A 22,219-nucleotide genomic window follows, 5' to 3' on the forward strand; every position below is an offset into this window, starting at 1 on the left:
CTCTGTTTGACTCAATGCCCAGGCGTATCAAGGCCGTTATTACGGCCAGAGGTATTGTTCTGGGTATTGATTTCTCAGGATCGATGCACCCAAATCGCGTGAAAATGTAACCACATATCAGTTCTAGTATAATATATTTGTCCAATGAATGCCCGTTTATCATCTGCATTTCTTCTTGGTGTAGCAATTTTAATGGCCAGTAGTGTGGTTCTACAAATATAAGGTTCGAAAGCGCAGACTCTATCACCAAAAACCACCATCAAAAGTTTTCAGTGCAGTGAAAAGTTAAAGTATCGGTCAGTGCTCACCAAAATTATTAAACGATCAGCCGCCAAACGAAGTCAAACTCTTTAACTATCGCGGCTGCTATATCGCTCAGACCATCAGTTACTGTTTACAACGATCAAAGGCTGCCGATAAAAGACGGTGTGCACGCTGCCGCTCGCACTGAAATACTTCCTGTGGCGTCAAGCACAATCGAATCCTAGTTAAATACTGAAACAGTGACCACCATTCCAAAGAAAGGCTGTCTGCTTATATGCACACAATTTTACAAAACTCCTGCAATTATTGTATCACTTCATTTTTAAAAATGTACTGTGTTACATATTTACTAGCAAAATTCGTAAATATACTTTCATCCAGTTTTACAATACGAAACAGTTAGTCTAAAATTAAAAAAATGCATATGGTCAGCTTGAAGAAAATACGTTACAACTTTTGTTAATGGCCTTCTGCATAATTAATTATTTAAAGTAACTCTTAACTGCTAGCTGTAGGTAGTCCTTACCTTGGATTATCAGATGAGGAACTAGGTAGTGCATGCTATCTTGACACGACGTGTAGCTTGTGGGTCATCTATGAGTGTGAAACATTTTTATATTTACCTTTTATAAAACCGCCTATTGTTTCTGATATAAACGCCGGATTTGAAACATACTCTGTCGTATTGTTTGCGACATTATCAGCTTTCGTTCGATGCATCATATGAAAGATGGTTCCCATGGTTTGATTGTTATTGATTTCCATCGTGAAGCAAAATATCCGTAATTGAAGACAGGTTTAATTTTCTTAGTACTTATCATTCAATAACGCTCAAAGTTCCAATGAAATTCTCACATTGCCGCCATTTTTGTGGTGTATTTTATTTTATTAATGTTCGTAAGGCCTGTAACATAATTTTCCACAAAACGCAATATCAGTCTCATATTCCGTTCACTGTAGCCGCCATTGTATCTTCTTTAAACGCCCTCACCCACGCCTGTGTGTATCCACCGGGGAAAATCCCTTGTCCACCAGCCACGGTGATTGCCTTATCGCACTGACAGTAAACGCCCCTCCGCCAGCTCACGCTACGCTAGCTGACTGTTCATTATTTCACAACGCGACGAAGAAATTACAGGAAGTTTACTTCAGGTTCTTGAGTCTTTCATTCCCCATGTGAAGTGGCCAAGGTGGGCTGGGTAAACAGTACGTTCTTACCAATAAAGTTAGCTTAGGAAAATAGTGACTTCATTACAGAAAATGTGCAAAGAACTATCTGCGCTATAGCAATGGAAATACAATCGATGATAGCACCGCTAAAGCGGAGTTGGCAAACGCAGCCTTCCGAAATTCCTTCGCCTAAGACGACAAAGAAAATGTTCCACAATTCTAATCAAGAACAGCTGCCAATATGAGTAACTTACAAGTAGATATCCTCGGAATGGCGAAGCAACTTCAATAACGTAGTAAAAGCAAGTTTTCTGGATCAGCCCATATACCTGCCAGGTTCCTTTCAGAGTATGCTGATGCAATAGCTAGCTCCATGCTTAACAATAAGATGCGTACCCAAAGGTTGGAAAGTTGCACAGGTCACATCAATATTCGGAGAAAGGCAAAAGGAGTAATCCACTAAATGACAGGCCCATACCATTAGCGTCGATGTGGAGCGGTAGTTGGGAACATATAGTGTGGTCGAACATTATGAATTACCTCCAAGACAACGGTCTATTGACACACAGCCAACACAGGGATTAGGAAACTTCGTTCTTGTGAGACACAACAAGCTCTTTACTCACACGAATTGAGACGTTGAGATCAGAAACGGGACTTGTAATCATTTTTGGGGTATATGAGTTATTACTGTTGTTTTATTTTCACGCGATTTCGCATCTGTTGGTTCTAAAGTTGGACTTGTTTAGTGATTTTACCCTGTCAAAGTCAGTGTTGAAATTACGTTTCGAGCAGAAAGAGGACTTGTCACAGAGACAAGTCCCCATATTGCACGAAAGAACGTGAGGCGTGAGGGCAGCACTGTAGAGGTTTGAAATATTCAGCTGTGAGATTTCCAAATGGCTTCGGTGACGGAATCGTCAGACGAGTCCGAAGACGATTTATATGAATTTAGAAGGAAGAAAAAACGTCCCGAATTGTGGCATAGGAATGTGATTAAACAAAAGAAGACCAAGGTTTTGGAACTTGCCAACTGGAAAGGAAACACTGTTCCTAGGAGGGAAACAGGTGCAGATTGCAAGTAAATAGTCGTACAATGTTTATCGTTTGAATTCTCTGTACATAATGTAATATTCTGTAGCAGAGGCAAGTTGTGTACAAACATTACACTAAAATGTGAATACAAATTCTTTTCATGGACGCAAAGTTTAAATTTATGTTTTAGTTGTAATACAAGAAATCGACAATAATATGTTATCCACCGAGTATACAGGTTAATTATATGCCAATATCTGTTTACAGATGCCGGCGTAAAAGTTTTGAGAAGTTCTCATTTGCTGAGAAGGAACTTTATTCACCGGATTCAACAATACGCCCAACACAGGATGGGTACTTGAGTGCTCACATTCTTCACTTCTTTCCGCAAGCAAGGAGACCACGCCCAAATTGCATTACCAATCGTGGAAGGACAGCAAATTATTATTGTAAGGTAACTGGCATAACAACAGTAATATTATTTTATTAACCATTTCGTTCCCAAATTATGTACATCTTTGATCCACGTTTTGTAAAATCTTTAAGGCAAATAGTTAAGGCATATATTAATAGGGTTAGAGTATTACGATTATGTAGATTTTTGTTTTATGATACTAATTCACTTGTATCTGCAGGTTAAAGTTGGCTTCAAGGAAACTATGGTCTGCAAGAAAGCTTTTATTGCACTCCATGGCATATCAAAACGCCGAGTGGAGAGACTGTGCCGCTTAAATCAACATTTCAGTAGAATGACTGTTGTTTAAATCAAAAAGATAATAGGTCAGTCATCTTCTATTACCATTTTCTATTAGTTAACTTCTTCCTATGATTACAGATTTTTAGTATAACATTGCATTCTTCCTCACGAGTCTGTGGGACTAACTATAAGGTTTGGGAATAAAGCTATTCAGAGTTATACAGTTTTTTTAATATATCTCAGAACATCAATTGAGTGACATATCCCCTTTTTGATCTCAACGCCTCAATTGTAGAGTGCTATCGACAAGGGATTTCAAATTGATGCCGTATTTCTAGATTTCCAGAAGGCTTTTGCCACTGTACTTCAAAAGCGTCTTGTATATCAAATTGCTTGCTTGTGGAATATCATCTCTGTTATGTGACTGGATTCGTGATATCCTTGTCGGAGAGGTCACAGTTCGTAGTAACTGACGGAACGTCACCGTGTAAAACGGAAGTGATTTCGGGCTTTCCCCTAGGTATTGTTACAGGCCCTCTGCTGTTCCCTATCCATATAAAAGATTTAGGAGACAATCTGAGCAGCCGTCTTGGGTTGTTTGCAGATGATGCTGTCGTTTATCGTTTGGTAAAACCATCAGAAGATCAAAACCAATTGCAAAAAGATTTAGCAAAGATGTCTGTATGTTGCGAAAATTGGAAATTGACCCTATATAATGAAAAGTGGGAGGTCATCCATATAAGTGCTAAAGGGAATCCGTTAAACTTTGGATACACGATAAATCAATCAAAACTAAAGGCCGTAAATTTAACTAAACACTCGCGAATTACAGTTACGAACAACTTAAATTGGAATGAGGGTGTATAAAATGTTGTGGGGAAGGCAAATCAAAGACTGAAATTTACTGATAGAACACTTAGAAGATGCAACAGGTCAACTAAAGAGACTGCCTACACTACTCTTGTCCGTCCTCTTTTAGAGTACTGCTGTGCGGTGTGCGATCCTTACCAGATAGGATTAACGGAGTACACCAAGAAAGTTCAAAGAAGATCAGCACGTTTTGCATTGTCGAGAAAAAGGGGAAAGAGTGTCATGGAAATGATGCAGTATTTGGGACGGACATCATTAAAACAAAAGCGTTTCTCGTCTTCTCACGAAATTTCAATCACCAACTTTCTCCTTCGAATGCTAAAATATTTTATTGATGCCGACCTACACAAGGAGAACCGATCATCATAGTAAAATAAGGTGAATCAGAGCTCGCACGGAAAGACATAGGTGTTCGTTTTTTCCGAGAGCTGTTCGAGAGTAGAGTAATTGAGAATTATAGTGAAGGCGGTTCGATGAACCCTGTGCCAGGCACTTCAGTGTGATTTGAACAGCATCCATGTAGATGTAGATGTAGAATCTGATGAAGATAAAGAAAAGATATCCAGCGCCTCGTCACGCCTTACCAAATCAAAATAATGTGTGTTAACCACACGCAGCATCCCTTAATACGAGTCCTCCAGGTGGGCGTTAACGACAGTGGAAGCAAGGCCTGCACGTGCCCGCTGTTGTTTTCTGCAGGGACAGAAATACAGAGGGATTTCACACATTGCAGAGAGATTACCGTTTCAGTAAAATTTGTACCCAACACAGGTAGTGGCTCAGCGCAAATTCGAGATCAGGTTCAACAAATCAATTCACAAACTAGTAACGTCGCCGGCCGGTGTAGCCGTGCGGTTCTAGTCGCTTCAGTCTGGAACCCCGTGACCACTACGGTCGCAGGTTCAAATCCTGCCTTTGGCGTGGATGTGTGTGATGTCCTTAGGTTAGTTAGGTTTAAGTAGTTCTAAGTTATAGGGGACTGATGACCACAGATGTTAAGTCCCATAGTGCTTAGAGCCATTTGAACCATTTTTGAACTTGTAACGTCTTAAAATGTATAATTACCCTTTCACCCCTCTCAGGAGACACCGCCTTAGAGTAGCACTGTCCGTGCGGGCGAGAGGGTTTGCGTGAGCCAGGGATGCAGAGGGCCATGCCAGCCGTGGCGTAGCTACCGGCAGGGCCTCCCAAGCCGGACGGGCCTCTGCAGAGGAGCCAGACAAAGTGTGTCTCACAACGCCCTTTCTTTCCTCTTATCCTATCCTGTTTCCCGTCTCTTGTCTTCGGAGATACGGACTTCCTTAGCACTGGCATCCCATCTGTGTTGGAGAGGGACAACTCCAAATCGAAACCCGGAATCGGTACTTCCGTTAGGCGCAAGTACGGTCCAACCGGAAATGAGCGGCAATTGCCTGCAGCCAACCTGACTCCGCACGTCGCGTATTTTCGCTCCTGTGGAACCAGTCAGATAGGCCGAGAGATGTCACGAATAGTGGACAAGCTCGCCGTCACCTAAAATCTCTGTCCCAGGCGCAGTAGCATCCACGGAGAGGACACTCCATCCGTGTGAAAACAACACGGATAGCGGCAGTTTCCGGTCATAAACTCGCTCTAATGGACATAGGAGCGGGCGCCTGGGGTCGCTATTGACAGTGGGAGAGCCTACCGTAAGTCCACTGGCCAGTCACCGCCCGCTTGAAGCTGGGTAACCCCCATTCAGTTAGGTACTGGCCCGTCCTAGTGCCGATTGTTCCATTGGGTGTATGGAACACTAGCACTGCTAGAAGTCGTTACCATTAATAGTGACACCCGCTGCTACAAAAATAAAAAAATAAAAAAAAATAAAAAGTAAAGATATTTCATTACGCATCGGTACATGGAACATCCACCCTATGTTGCAAAGCTTTCCGGACACCTGTGGAAGCTCACAAGAGCTACGCAAAAGCGGCTGCTATCAACTTAGAGCTAGTCAGACTCAATATAGCTATAACACCACTGCAGGAAGCCAGGCTACCAGAAGAAGGCTTAGTACGGAGAAACTACTACACTTTTTCTGGAAGGGCAGACATGTTGGTAGCCCCAGACAGCACGGAATCGGTTCTGCTGCCCGCAATGACTTGCTGTGTTGTACCGAAAACCCGATTATGATCTCAGAACGCGTTATGACTCTGCGTTTCACAACAAGTAGTGGACCACCAACGCTGATGTCTGTATGTGCACTAACACTTACCTCAGCTGCAGGTGCCAAGGGTCAGTTTTATGAACAACTCAGTCATGTGGTGCGATGAGTTCATTCCAGGGGCCGTCTATGCATCCTTGGTGATTTCAACGCTCGTATTGGTAACGATTTTGCCCCTTGGCCTGACTACCTGGGCAAACACAGAGTGGGCAAGATGAATGAAAAGGGATTACGGTTGCTTGAATTCTGTGCAAAGTATCAGCTTTGTGTCACCAATACATACTTTAAAGGAAGACTGAACCGCAAGGTTTCCTGGACACACCCTCGCTCAAAATATTGGCACCAATTAGATCTCATTGTAACTAAAAGGAAAGATTTGCGTTACTTCCTTCATAAATGTTCTTTCCTTAGCGCAGACTGTGACAGGGGTCATGCACTAGTAGCGACAAAAATGCGCTTTGTGACTAAAAAGTTTCACTCTGCCAGAACATCACTAATCATTGCCAAACAAGAAACACTGCTGCAGCAGAAGTGTTTAGTGACGAGATTCGAAAAGAGGTGGATTCTTGGGACCCAGTCGCTTCTATTTCTGAAGACTGGCAGAAGATAAAATCGCTTCTTACCGTTACGGCTGGAAATGTGTTCGGTAATCTGGAGGCAAAATCCTAGGATTGGTTAGTTGAGAACGTAGATGTCCTGAAACCTCTCCTTGAGGCTAAGCGTCAGGCCACTGTCATCTGGCATAAAAACCCAAGCAATTCTACACGCAGGGAGCTAAACAAACTAGAGGCAGCTGTTCAACGCACTGTCCGCAACTGCATCAATTCCTATTGGGAGCAACTTTGCAGTGGCATACAGGAGTGTTTCAATGCTGGCGACATTGGTGGTGGCTACTCGGGCATCAAACGGGCCTTTGGACCCAATCCAAAGAAGAGCGTACCACTCAAGGAAATAGATGGGAAAGTTATCACATATCGAAATCGTCAATTGCTCCGTTGGGCAGAACATTTCTCCAGCCTCTACTCACATCCCATCAATGTTAGTCCAAACGCAATAGATGAAATTCCTCAGATGAAACCTTACCATGATTTGGATGCCACGCTTACTATGGAGGAGCTTCAAAGAGCAACTGCACAGTTCAAATGTGGGAAGTGTCCTGGCAATGACAACATCTCTACAGAAATTGTAAAACTTAAGCCAGTTTTTCCGCTGCTTTTCAACCTCTTACTGAAATGTTGGGCTGAGGGTACTGTGCCGCAAGACATGCGCGAAGCCAATATTGTTACTTTATACAAAGGTAAAGGTGATCGTGGCGATTGCAACTGTCATCGTGGAATCTCATTTCTGAGTATACCGGGGAAAATATTTGCCCTTGTGGTGTTGGGAAGACTTCAGAAGCACATAAGAGAGCCGAGAGCATATATCCTGAGGAACAATGTGGTTTCCGTCCCCAACAATCTACAGTTGATATAATCTTCACACTCCGGCAAATTTAGGAAAAGTGCGCGTGGAGAAAAATTCCTCTGTTCATTGCCTTTAACGACCTAAACAAGGCTTGCGACACAGTCACCAGAGAAGGACTGTATGCAGTACTTTTGAAGATAGGGTGTCCTCCAAAACTCTGAAAAATGATCAAGACTTTTCTCATAGATATGGAAGGTGCTGTGGTTTTCGAAGGAATCACATCCGACCAGTTTGCTATGAAATGATGAGTTCGTCAAGGCTGCGTATTGGCTTCCACTCCGTTCAATATGTTTTTCTCAGCTCCCCTAAAAGTTGCTTTTGGCGAAACTAACCTCGGCGTTCATCTGTATACCAGAACTGATGGGAAGCTCTTCAACATTTCTCTACTCAGATCCAAGCGCTTCCGAAAAGACTTGCTTGCAAATAGCCTTTTAGTTGCTGACGATGCTGCATTTGTAGCGTATACTCATGACGATCCGCAAGAGCTTGTGGATAAATTCTCTACCGCATGCAAGCTCTTCTCCGTGTCTATAAACGTAAAGAAACGGTTGTCATGGCACAAGGATATACAGATCCGCCTGTCATCAAACTGGACGGCTCCTTGTTGAAGGTAGTCGATAAATTCTGCTATCTTGTTTCAATAATGATAGAATATCTCTCCCTGGATGGCGAGATAAATACCAGAATAGCTAAGGCTACCAGCACTTTCGGAAAGTTCTGCACACGAGCTTGGGACACCAAACATCTTACACTGTCGACAAAAATACTTATGTATCAATCATGTGTGCTGAGTACTCTCCCGTATGGAGCTGAGACTTGGACGTCGTATGCCAAATCGGAACGAAAGCTCAACGCATTTCACCTGCGGTGCTTACGGAGCATCTCTGGAACATCATGGAAGGATCGTGTGACGAATGATAGGATTCTGAAAACTGCAAAACAACAGAGTATCACTGCCACGTTCAAGCAACGTCGCCTGCGGTTGTTAGAAGATCTACATCGCATGGACCACTCCCGTCTGCCCTGGGACACATTACCCAGTGAAACAGCAGGAGCAAAGAGACCTCGTAGAGGACCTTCACTACGCTTTAGGGATTGCGTCAAGCGTGACATGTGCGCATTTAATATTGACAGTGACAAGTGGGAGCAACTCGCTGACGATCGCAGCAAATGGAGGAAACACTGCAGATGGAAGCAAAATGCAAGACCAAGTATAGCTTAACGACTTAGCTGCAAAACTATCGCGCAGACATGAACTTATGACTAACCGTCCTGCTGGAGCGACTCATATTTTCCTCGCTTGTGGGCGCCAAGTCGGCTCTCGTATCGGACTTGAGCCACCAGTGAAAATGTCTCCAAGATGCCACTTGGCATTATATTACATATTAACTGATCTTGACGTCTCGTCGAGGGTGGTGGTAAAGCAGCCGTGTGAAAATTTTCCGTAATAAGTAAATTAGCCTCTCGCTGGAAGAATAGTTTTTATTTTAATTAATGTAAAATCGATTTGGTGCAGCCTCATCTTAAGATTCATCTTCAAATATACATCGGACTGAATTTAGGTAATATTTTTTCGGAATCATAGTTGGCTGTCATGTATATGTCTCTAGCGCCCAGGTCTGTAAACTATTGAATTCCATATTTATTAATAAATAATTTTATTTCGACTTTTCTCTTCAAAGCCTTCTATTAAATAACGCAAAACTATAAGCCACCTCCTCTACTGCGAGCCTCAAGAGTGGATCTCAGACTACATGGCGACTGACCTTCTGCTTAAAATGTAATTTCTTATTTAGGACAATAAGAGATGCTGGCTGAAGGAAGAGTCTCACTGCTCTATTATGCCCGTTCTGCTCTGTTATGAATCTCTTTTGTTATTACTTGCTAGACGGGGACCTGAAACAGGATCGATGCCTGGATAAACAAACATCTTGAAACGTCATTATCTACGTGCAGTAATCGCTCCTGGATATCCGATGATGAGTAAATTCCGAAATTCGTCACATGAGTAACGAAGTCATTCCATGCCTGCTGTTTGACTTTAACCGTTGCGACCCAGTCAGCTTGAATGAAGCAACTATTGACTGTTTGAATTTCATGTTTTACGACGGATAATGAATGACAGAAGACTTTTTTTTCGTGTGATATAACTACAAATTAACAATTTTCGAATTTTTTCCGTAACTTACACCGTAAAACTTTACTTCTTGCCAAATTTCATGATTCTATACCAACGCCAATTGTTTTGATGAGTGAGTTTAGGAGTATCAAAATGTGTAATCTAAACGGCCGTAACTTTTGGTTGCATTGACTCAGAAGCTTACATTCATTACCGCGAAGGGCCTATGAACCATAGTATATGACATAAGTTTGCAATGCGCCAAACCGTCTTCAGCCCGAAAAAAGCGCATCACTTGTCTGTATCGCCTCAACTTAGTATCGATTTTTGTGTGCTAGAAGAATGAAGGGTTTAAGTTTTTTATACATTTTTATTAAATTTTTGTCTTAAAATGTTGTATATATGTGACAGCTGATGGTCGAGAAAAGCTGTGTCCTGTCAAGTCAGTGAGTTTGCAACGCCCAGCCGACTGCTGAATCGCGGCGTGGAGCAAAGATTACTAACACGATGCAGCTGGCCACTACGAACGTTTGCCGGTGACTGCAAAGAAAGAAGACTTATTGTTAAAGAGAGAACTAGCGTGATATGTTTGTTAGCAGAGAAAGGTTCTTGGCTTGTCCTTTTAGAATTTCAGGGGTAGTATTCGAGTATCGTTCCAGTAATGAGCCTTGAGAGAGATTACCTGAAGACGGTGATGAGATCGGCTCACACGTACGATACATGAACTAGTCTACAGTGGAGACAGAACTCAGATGTGTTCTAAGTTGTTCAGAAAGGTATTTTGAGCAGATTATCGGCCTGTGTAGGAAATGATTATTTCTCTGATTTTGGTAGAGTGTAGACTAACCAGGTACAGGAAAAGCTCCGCTTTATTGAAGTGTGAAATTAGTTTCTCCTGGATGTGATTAATGGTGCGTTGTACTGCTTATTAGCCACGCAATGTTACGCAAATCGTATTTCAATATTTTAGTGAGATTTTACGTCGAATGGAGTATGTGAAGAGACGTGTTCATACGAAGTCGTTTAGTAGTTTTGTGGCTGAGGTTTAACGCATGCACTAAGGGATAGTAGCATTGCATTGTGTTATTGTGGTTGTACAGGTGTACGCAAGCACTAAGGATTAGTGACGTAGCGATATTTGGATTAGGATTTAATGTGTGACTTCGGAGTGAGCGTTGCAATATAGTAAATTTCGGAAATCTTGTTGGATACACTGACTTGTAGTCAATATTAAAGAGAACGGTCGTCCTACGCAATACTCATTTATTGAGAAACAGTCGGAAGTTTATTGAGAATGCGTCACCTTTACCCTTTGTCCTTAAACGACAAATCCAGAACCATTTAGAAAAAAAGACGCTAATTCTCTCTAAAAGAGATCGTCGAGTGCCGTGTTTTAAATTTTAAATATTATTCGGTCGCTGAAGTCAACGCCCAAAGTGGTCGAGCTTCACCTGATTATTTGAGTTCATATAGCTGAAAAGTGGCGGTGACATTCTTTCTTAAGTTTTGTTTTTTAATTACATTTCCGCTTAGTGGGGTTTTGAATAGATAAACAAGACTCGGAAAATAAATTGCTAACTTGTGCCCATAGTTGATTTGGTTGCGGGAAATAAAGAAAATGGTTTTAAACTGAAAAAGTTAGTACCCGAGATCTCTTTTATCCCCAAAACTATTATAAAAAAAGTAATCAAAGGCTTATTTGATAGCAGACTAATATATGGAATATATTTTGTCGGAATAAAGTAAATTCAAATGCCAATAAAGGAAAAGACTGGAATACTGGTAACAGCAAAGTTCAAAATAATTAAAGAGAAGGAATTTTTTTTAGAGCACGACTCTTAACGAAAAGAAATATAATTAATCTTTAGACAGGGAAAGCAATTTTGAGTACTATGGAAAAGTGATTAATTATAAATGAAAAAATAGTTCATTTACTTCTGGAAGACTGAGATTAACGAAATAGTTTATTATGATAAAATTTCCATAGAGTCAAGGATACTGTTGAAGCTACGTATGGACGTTAATGTTGATTGACAACAAGACAGAGACAGTACAAAATCATATCTTTTCCTTGTGAACGTATTATCCAATATACGTTGCTGTTATTGGTAAAATAAATACGTCATTCTTACTCCCCGTAGACTCTCGCATTTAGTATTTTTCTGTTGACTGACACTAGCTTTGGTGGTAGTTTATCTTTCGAACCTAGTGATCCTTGATAGTCAGATGCGTTGCTGTAATATCCAGATAAATATCACTGACCCCATTATACTATGAAAAGTGTTATTGTGTCCATCCTCTTGTACTTAGTGATGTCGTAGCGAGCGGTTGTGTAATTTATAGTGTGGTAAGCTGAATATATAATCTTACGTGAAGCTGTGTTAGTACAGACGATTATTTGAAGCCACACAGTTTACACCATTTAGTGTAGGCAAGGTCTTGTCAGGACAACTTGTTACATTACGAGAACGAGCTACATTTCCTGACGTTGCTTTTCACCTACGTATTACAGTGCTGACAGAGTTTATTCATACAGTATATCTCCTACGATTGAAACATAGTACGAAGTTGGCGTTAGTGGGACCTAAAGGGCGGTGCAGTACAAGTGTCAACTACATACGTATACCCATTCTTGAGAAAAAAAGGTGTCTTAATAGATGGATGGACAAACAGTCTGATAACAAATGTCAAAAAAAATTTTTTTCGTGCGATATAGCAACAGATTCATTGCTTTCAGATTTTAATTTTATGTTGTACTTTGAAATATTACTTTTTGCCAACTTTCGCGATTCTAGGTGAACGGGAAGTACCCTATAATCATTGCTTTCAGATTTTAATTTTATGTTGTACTTTGAAATATTACTTTTTGCCAACTTTCGTGATTCTAGGTGAACGGGAAGTACCCTATAACTTTTGATGAGGAAGTTTGCGAGTACCAAAATATGTGATGTAAATGCTCGTAGCTTTTGTTTGTACTGACTTGGAAGCTTAAATTTTTTACACCGTCAATATGTGACATAAATTTCAACTTGATACGTTTACTCGACCCTGAGGAAAACGGTTTTTTGTAGTCGGACAGAGAGAGACAGATAACAAAGCGATCACATAATGACTCCGTTTTAGCCGATTGAGGCATGAAACCCTAAAAAGTCTAATTTCGTTCGGTTTCTTTGTGCAAAAAACACAGTTTTGTGAGTTTTTGAGCAGTGCACATCTACTTTTCAAATTAAATTCAAAAAACATTTTTCTGGGGGTTTTTTGAAGCGCTTGACTTCTAAATTTTAAATTTGTACGGATCGGTTCAAACTTTGAACTAAAATGGATAAATGGTTAAGGTCAATACGCAGTTGTTTTTATCCAATAATCAGTACCCGTTGTGGAGAGCGATGGTTTAAACTTTAGGTGAACGTAACACATAAAAAATCATTCTTACTTGAACTGAAAACGCATAAACAGTTTAAAGTGATTCATATAATTAAAAAATGCGCTCTTAAGATTAAATTGAGAACTAGTTTTCAAAAATCTAGCTTAATTCGAATTTTACGTGCAAAAAAATAAGCTTTTTGTGAGATTTTTTTTACACGCGGCACTTATATATTTCGAAGAAGTGCCAGTCGGTTCACGTTTTGTAAGAAGGGAGACAAACGCATGTAATTAATGGTCATCCTGTTGTTTTCTGAAAGCTTAACCTCTCGCTACAATATAAGCAACATGGTACGAGACAGAAAAAAAGTTAAATCAATCGTCGCCCGAGTCAACAAAAACCTACATCGGTTGCCAAGCTATGGCTGTCTAATGTCAAAATCATGGTATAGTAAAAGTTGGAAACCAGAAAGAAATATGCTCCTGTCGTAGAACAGAATTGGAATGTAAAAGAAAGGAACTAGCTTTTCGGATTCCCTGGCAACTCCAAAGACATTTAAATCAAAACTTCTTGACATATTCGCGCTTTTTTGCGAGTTAAGCCTATCTTCCGAGCGCAATGAGATGTCTTCGTTGCAAGAAGTTGGTGCGCCTGCATCTTGTAAATTATTGCCTCAAGTCGCTAAATCTATACTCACAATCCAGAAGATTCTCCATGCTTAGTAAACAATATATGATATACAGGGGATACGCAAAATAATGTGAACAGTGGTAGTAATGGGATGGTTGTGTTTGACCGTCAACAACGCAGGTAAGGCACGTGTCGCGCTGGACTGTGCGTGTTTAGTACGGACTAGGCATCAGTGCAGGTTGTTTACGAGCAGTGTACACTTCTCATTTGCATTCAGAGGCCGAGGTCCACGTGCAATGAAAGACCTAACAGAGTTCCAAAGAGGGCAGATTATGGGGGCCCGATTAGCTGGAGGATCAGTAATAAAGACAGCCAACTTATTGAATGTTTCAAGGGCAACTGTTTCAACAGTTATGACATCATAGTGTAAACGTAATAGTGGACGCAAATCAAAACTAAATGACAGAGATCGTCGTACGCTAACACGAATTGTGGCAAAACAACACAAAACACGACTGCTAAAGTGACTGCAGAAGTCAATAGCCATCCTCGAAATCTATCGACATTGTCTATAAAGCGAATATTAATGGATGAGCTGCTATATCGAAACCGTTAGTGACGACAATCACCTCAAAGAAGCGATAAACATGGTGGCAGGAGCATAAATCCTGGACGGCTGATCAGTGGAAGCACGTCATATGGTCCGACGAGTCAACGTTTTAGTTATTTCCAACATCGATCCGGGTTTACGTCTGGAGAACGCGGAAAGAAGTCAACAATCCTGATTGCTTGGTTCCAACGGTCAAGCATGGAAGTGGAAGTGCGATGATGTGGGCAACCATATCATGGTATTCTCCTGGTCCCATCATTACTCTCAAACGCCATTTTACAGCCAACGTTTATGTGAACGTTTTAGATGATCAGGTGCACCGCATGATTCAACTGATGTTCGCCAAGAATGATGCCATGTATCAGGACGATTATGCAGCTATTCACACACCCAGGACAGTACAATCCTGGTATGAGAAGCTTGCAACTCAACCGCACCATCTTCTCTGGCCAGCACAGTTCCTGGACTCCAATATTATCTAACGCTTGTGGGCGGTATTGGAGCGCAGACTGCGGAGCAGGCCGGCCGGTGTGGCCGTGCGGTTCTAGGCGTTAGGTTTAAGTAGTTCTACGTTCTAGGGGACTGATGACCTCAGATGTTCCCATAGTGCTCAGAGCCATTTGAACCATTTGAACTGCGGAGCAGATTTCCGGCTTCCTCGTTAGAGGTGGAAGAGGTTCTGATCGAAAAGTGGCATAATATTCTACTGGAGACTATAGAATCATTATGTGCCAATATTCCAAGAAGAATACAGCTGTATTACGGGCAAATGGGAGTCGAATCCGTTATCAATAAACCATTCCCAAGTAATTACAGGTGTTCACGTTATTTTGCCTGACCCCTGATGTCTGATGATTATACATGTAATAGCTAAAAAGGTCTATCTGGGAGGGGGGGAGGGACAAAATTTCTGGTGGTGGTTTGGTTCCTGAGGAGGGGAGATGGCATCATTAATCAAGTTACTTTATTTGGCACGATGGCATTGTATTACAGGACATGGGTATTAATACTAATACGTAAAAATTTGCAAATACGTTAATATGTTATGGTTTAAATGACTTTTAAACTACCACATAAGTCAAAATGCCTTCTTTTACATCCCTAACACTGCCCAGGACACATTCGTCTTTTATGTGCTCATTTCCCATTCTGGTCAATTTTGCTATCAAAAATTTTAGACTTACACACAACTTTAACTAACTTTTGCTAAGAACAACACACTCACACTCTCATGCCCGAGGAAGATCTCGACCTTCCGGCGGGAGGGGCCCCGCAATCCGTGACATGGTGCCTCAAATCGCGCGGCCAATCCGCGCGGCAATTTTACTATCGGTTAGGTTAGATGCAGCCTGTCTGCTGAAAACATCAGTTAACGTATACTCCAGAATCAAGCTCTCTGATGATTTTGGAGTAGATAAACTCCTTCCTTTCCATCACATTTACACGTCGTCATTCTAATTATATTTCCGTATCCTTTAAAAAGTAAATACAGTGTGCTGAGATGGTATGCTATTCATCTGGCAGCGCGGGCTGGAGGGCGAAATTCGTATTACAAGTAGTAGAGTGGGCTTGCAAGATATATTCTGTTGTCCTGATTTTGAATGCGAGCACCTAAATGGTGGAATCTCCATTAAAGTAAGTCAAAGTGTAATTCCATTTCTTCCCCTCTTTTCTTCTGAACTTGCATTCTTTTACATGATTTATCCATTTAGCTATTTCATTGCGAATTTAATTTGGTCCAAAGTCTGTTTATCTTTTTCTTTTCACATTCAAAACATAAAACCATTGTTGCGACTTACTCTTCTGCCAGCATTCACATCCTGCCAGGATCTATTGGGTCTATCAGTCAGTGCTGTCTCCTGCTCCTTCGACAGAGGGCCTCTTTGTCTTCTAGGCTTCGTAACATGTTCCTGAATCCGTCCAAGACTCAGACTGCTATTTTCACGACATCCAGTTCCTTTGAAACATGCCTCATTCACTCGTAAAAATCTTGGCTATGCTACGTTTCGTCTTAAGAAATTCCAAATCTTCTTTGCTTGACATTGTCCATTACAAATACGTAATCTTAGGGCCGGCCGGAGTGGACGAACGGTTCTAGGCGCTACAGTTTGGAACCGCGCGACTGCTACGGTCGCAGGTTCGAATCCTGCCTCGGGTATGGATGTGTGTGATGTCCTTAGGTTAGTTAGGTTTAAGTAGTTCTAAGTTCTAGGGGACTGATGACCTCAGAAGTTAAGTCCCATAGTGCTCAGAGCCATTTTTTTTATTGTTTTTGTTTTTTTTTTTGTTTTTGTAATCTGAGGCTGCTGTCAAGACACAGAGAAATTAAAGACATTACCCGCCAGTGGACAATGATTTATATCAATGGGGCCGGCATTCAAACACGGGTCTCTTGCTCACTATAGACAGATGTGTTGCCACTAGGCCATCTGGTTACAGTGGTCGCTAGAACTACACGGACTATCCTAGCAAGCCACCGTCAGACCCCAGTTCTCAACTTATACCAACTCTACTGATGTAGAACCCCTGCTCATTAGCCTCATTATTCACGGCATCTCGACGTTTCTCGTAAGAGTTCGAGCTAGGCGTGCGTCTGCACTGAAGGACCATTGGTCCTCATTGTCTTAATTAATTATATGTATCATGTCCTACAGAACAGACCTCATTTTGATTCTGCAGCCGCTATGAATCAAGACACAGAGGAATTAAAGACAATAGCTGCCAGTAGCATCTGCCCAGTAAGCAGGAGATCTGGGTTCGAATCACAGGCCGGCACAAATTTTAACTTGCCCCATTTGTATAAATCAGTGCCCAGTGACAGCTAATGTCTTTAATTCCTTTCTGCTTGATTCGAAGTGGCTGCAGGCTCAAAATGGTGGCTGTTCTTTCGGACATGTCACATATATAATTAGGCTGCAATCTTCAAATTGTTTCTGATGTCCTTATGATTGTGCCTTCAAGTATAACACTACGTCCGTAAATAATCTTGTTTGTCTCTCGTCCTACATGCTTAAAATTTTCTCTGTATTCTGCGTTTATGTTTGACCAACTTACTGACTAGCCCATTTATATACATCGCTTAAGTGCCTTCTGATTTCGTAACCATGCTGTGACTTCTTATCCTGGCTCGGAAATTGGGTCTTGTTGCTGTCGAAACTTATTGCCATGGGAAGGATCCAGTCCAGTTTTGAGATTCTTCCATTGAGCTATTATTGTGCTAGACTCTCCCGTCGGAGGGCGAGTCCTCCCTCGGGCATAGATGTGTGTTTTGTCCATAGCGTAAGTTCGTTTAAGTAAAATTAAGTAGTGTGTAGGCTTAGGGTCCGATGACCTCAGCAGTTTGGTCCCATGGGACCTTACCACAAATTTTAATTTAAATTTTTAAAATGCCGCATGTGATATTATCATAAGTAGCGGTAATCTGTTCCAGTCCACCACTGAACTTTGTGACCTAATTAATTGTGGGGAAGTAAATCTGTTGTCCCGCTCTCTTACCTCTACCTCCTCTAGCCAGTTGATTTCCTCATTGATGAGTCGATGTTGTTATACAAGGGGTTGGGTCATCGACAAAGGCATGGTAGCCTATGCACACTCCTTTGCATTTGTGATAGAATCTGGGTTCATTTTCCTCATCTTCTCAGCTCTGGTCTTCCTCCAGTCTCTCACTACTGTTTACAAACCATAAATGGAAATTAATGGAACAACTCTATCAACTTGGCTGATACAAGTTTTAATCTCGAAAGTTTCTAATACATCAATCATGAGTTTTGTCCTAGACAATGTATTTGTCAGACTATATTGTAATTTTGACAGTCATCTACTGCAAAGTCTTCCAGCATATTGAATGACAAATGCCGCTCTGTTAAAAAGAGAAATATTTAGGATTTAACGCAATGGGTTCCCAAATTTCTTGTTTCTTGTCCCCCCCCACTTCAAATTATTCTCGTAGCGCGGAAAGGTTTATCCAACACAGTCGGGGTGCTCAGTTAATGCTGTTAGGTCAGTTTAAAGATATAATGATAATAAGTGAAATAGACGTTTAAAATTCGGAAACTGCTTACTGTCGCGATTGATCGTTAATGTAATATATCGGATGGACGAGCTTTTTGTTCACCATACAACTTCCCAAAACTTGTTATCAAAATATATACCCCTGTTCCACGATAATTTTGGAATGATTCGAATACTTCTTTGAATTTTGGATTTAGTCTGGGTTGATTTTACTCGGTTTCTTGGTTCCAGGCATCAGAGACGAACCCCATATAAATAGTCCTGTGTCCACCTATAGTCACTCAAAGACGACACTTTCCCGTACAATGCAGCGTCATCAGCAAACATCCGTAAATTCCTGCTAACATTATCTGCCTGATCGCTTACGCGTTTGGAGAATGATAGCGGTTGTATCACACTTCCCTGGGACCGTTACCTCCGATGAACACTCGCTGACAAGGACAGTTACTTAATATTGTATATTCAGTCATGTCGCACACATAATAAAAATTTTACATTTGTTGCATACAACCTCCACGGTGTTGTAGTTTTAATGACCATCACTGTGTACAGCTCTGTGAATATTTCGTTGTTATCCGTGATTTGCTTTTCATTGGTGCTGTAGAAAGTGTTTCAGTGAACCCATTGCTTCACTCAGTACATAGAGCGTTCTTATAGATACTGCAGGTACAGTTAGATCTACATTTATACTCCGAAAATCTCTGTGAAGTGCGTGGCAGAGGGTACGTCCCAATGTATCAGTTGCTAGGGTTTTTTAGCCGTTCCGTTCAGGTATGGGCCGCGGGAAGAATGCTTGCTTAAATATCTCTGCGCGCTGTTGTTACTCTAATATTATTTTCGCGATCTCTTTGGGAGCTAAACATTGGGGGTTATAATATATTTCGAGGTTCATCTATTAGAGCTGTTTCTAGAAACTTTCTAAGTAGTCTTTCTCTGGATAGTTTGCGTCTATCTTGAAGAGTCTGCCAGTTCTTTCAGCATCTCCACGACGCTCTCCCATGGGTCGAATAAACCTACGACCATTCGTGCTGCTCTCCTTTGTATTCGCTCAGTAATCCATGTAACTGAACCCCAAGCCGTACTTGGTGCGGGTCCACACACTTAGCGAGTAGTCTGGGATGGGTAGCGCCATTGTTTTGCACGTTATCTCCTTTGTACTCTGATAATATTTCCTGGTATTCTACTAATGAACTGCACTCTCCCATCCGCTTTACCTGCGACTGAACCTATGTGATCGTTCCACTTCACACCCCTACAAAGCGTTACGCCCACATCGCGAAGCAGGGGAGGGAGAGGAGAGAGAGAGAGAGAGAGAGAGAGAGAGAGAGAGAGAGAGAGAGAATTCTACGGATATCATACATGAATTGGTGTGGCAGTCATTGAAAAAAATGGCTCTCAACACTACGGGACTTAACATCTGAGGTCATTAGTCCCCTATAACTTAGAACTACTTAAACCTAACTAACCTACGGACATCACACACATCCATGCCCGAAGCAGGGTTCGAACCTGCGACCGTAGCAGCAGCGCGGTTCCAGACTGAAGCGCCTAGAACCGCTCGGCCACAGCGGCTGGCGCAGTCATCGAAACAAAGGCGTCTTTTGTTGCAGCAGGATCTTCTCATGAAATTTCAGTAACCAACATCTTCCTGAGAATGTGAAAATAGGAAAAAATGACCATTATAATAAAATAACAATAATTGGAGCTCGCACGGAAAGATTTAAGCTTTGGAGAGTGGAACGGTAGAGAAACAAGTTGAAAATCGTTCGATGACAGCCAGTCTCGACGGAAGGCACCAGTTTGTTTCCCTATACAAGCAAAATGATTTTTAAAGCGGAATTTTACCCCCTCATTCGAAAGAGCGGTCCAAAATTAGTTTAGCGCCATACCGTGTTATCAATGCTGGGATGTATTAACACCGACAGTAAAATACGAAGAATAATCAATATTCCAGCAGCGAGTCGCTTGCTGCCCTGCCCACGCTATTTGCAACAGTTATGCACCAGCGCTACTCATTACTGGCTATTCTCCTTGTTTTACTGTTCCTGTTAATACGAATAGATACAACGAATCTCGCAAAAGACTGATTTGGGACCGCTCTATCGAATGGGCACGTAAAACTGCCCTTTAAAAATAAATTTGTTTGTAATGGGAAACAAACACACACTGTCCATTGACAATGAAGTCAACGAGCAGTGTTTGCTAGAGCTGGCTCCATCTACACATGAAACGTCCCCTTCGAAGAATTATACATGTCTGTGCTTAAACTGACACACAATATTTTGTTAGCGCAACGCAATCTGACTTTCAAAATTCCCTACAAAAGAATGGCCCTGACTAACATTAAACTATACCTTTCACAAATCACCTCACAAAAATCTTCGCTTCTCAAGCTACTGCAATACAGCGAGCGCCACTACTGCCAGCTAAATAAAAGATTCAAACTGCGGAAGGCACTAACTACTGATAGGGATAGTTAGCAAATGAAAGATATTAATAGAGAACAAACAATGTATTTACCTTGATATCATCATATATAAATATAGCAGTTCATGACAAATTTCAAAACTCCGCCATCTCTCTCCCCACATCCACCACTGCTGGCGGCTCACCTCCAACTGCGCAACACTACGTGCTGTTCACAGCCAGCTGCCTAACACTACAATGGCGAGTATTACAACAATGCAAAGCAGCCACAGACTGCACACAGCACAGCCAGTGATTTTCATACAGAGGTGGTGTTACCAATAAAAAACCTAAACAGCCTACTTACATAGCCCCCATGCTCCCCACAAAAAAATTTACAAATTGGTTTGGGCAGTGGCCAATACAGATTTGAAAAAATTTTCATAATTACAATAACAAAGAAATCAAATGCACACACTTATTGATACAAAGTTGGTCAAAAGCTCGAATTTTCTCACAGTCCATAAAGACAGTCCTGATCGTTCATCAAGGTAAAATAGTAGTGTTTTCCTCAAAGTCTGAGGAGTAGAAGAAAATGCACACGGAAGTAGTGGATTTCCATGCAGTCTTGAAGAAGTAGCGTTGTCCTTCCAACGGAAAGACAGTGCTGACGCTTGACATGCTGACAGATAATGCGCCACAACAGAGCAAACCCACAGCAGAGTCAGTCGAAGTTTTGAAGAATATTGGTGGGTAGGTCATCACAGAGCAGACCCACTGTAGTCCTGGTAGAGATGGCCAGCAGCCATCTGTTGCGACTGTGCAGGTGCACAATCACCACTGAAGAGTCTTGCGGATAATGTAGCAAGTCCATAAACCACCACTTGTGCACTCACAAAGTTTTTGGAATTGTCCTTAGAACCAGCAATGCTGTTATCCAGTCCCTTGCTGAATCATTAACACACGTGCAAACACTATCAGTCCCTACTTCTCACATATTGTCCATATACTATGACCAACGGAAATGTGTGCAGTGAAATGAATGCTTACAAGTTACTTAGTTTGATACACTGGTGTCAATTACAATTTTATAACATGAGAATACAATAACAAAGGTACAGAATACATAATTAAAAACATAACAATACAGATAACATTTGTAGTACAGGCTTTACAAAAGAATCGAACTAACATATACATCAGTGGAATTATGACATGAGTACATACATAAAAGATCACAATAACTTTTGAAACATCAACTTCACACATGAGCATTAAACAGAACAGAATTAATAATGTCTAACATCTTTACAAAGTAAATAACATATTATTAATGCCAATTATATTCGAGGATAACAGTATTCCTCATCATAGTGAATGTAGCTTAATATTAAAAGAAG

Source organism: Schistocerca serialis, chromosome 1 (genome assembly GCF_023864345.2).
Source record: "Schistocerca serialis cubense isolate TAMUIC-IGC-003099 chromosome 1, iqSchSeri2.2, whole genome shotgun sequence".
NCBI lineage: Eukaryota > Metazoa > Arthropoda > Insecta > Orthoptera > Acrididae > Schistocerca > Schistocerca serialis.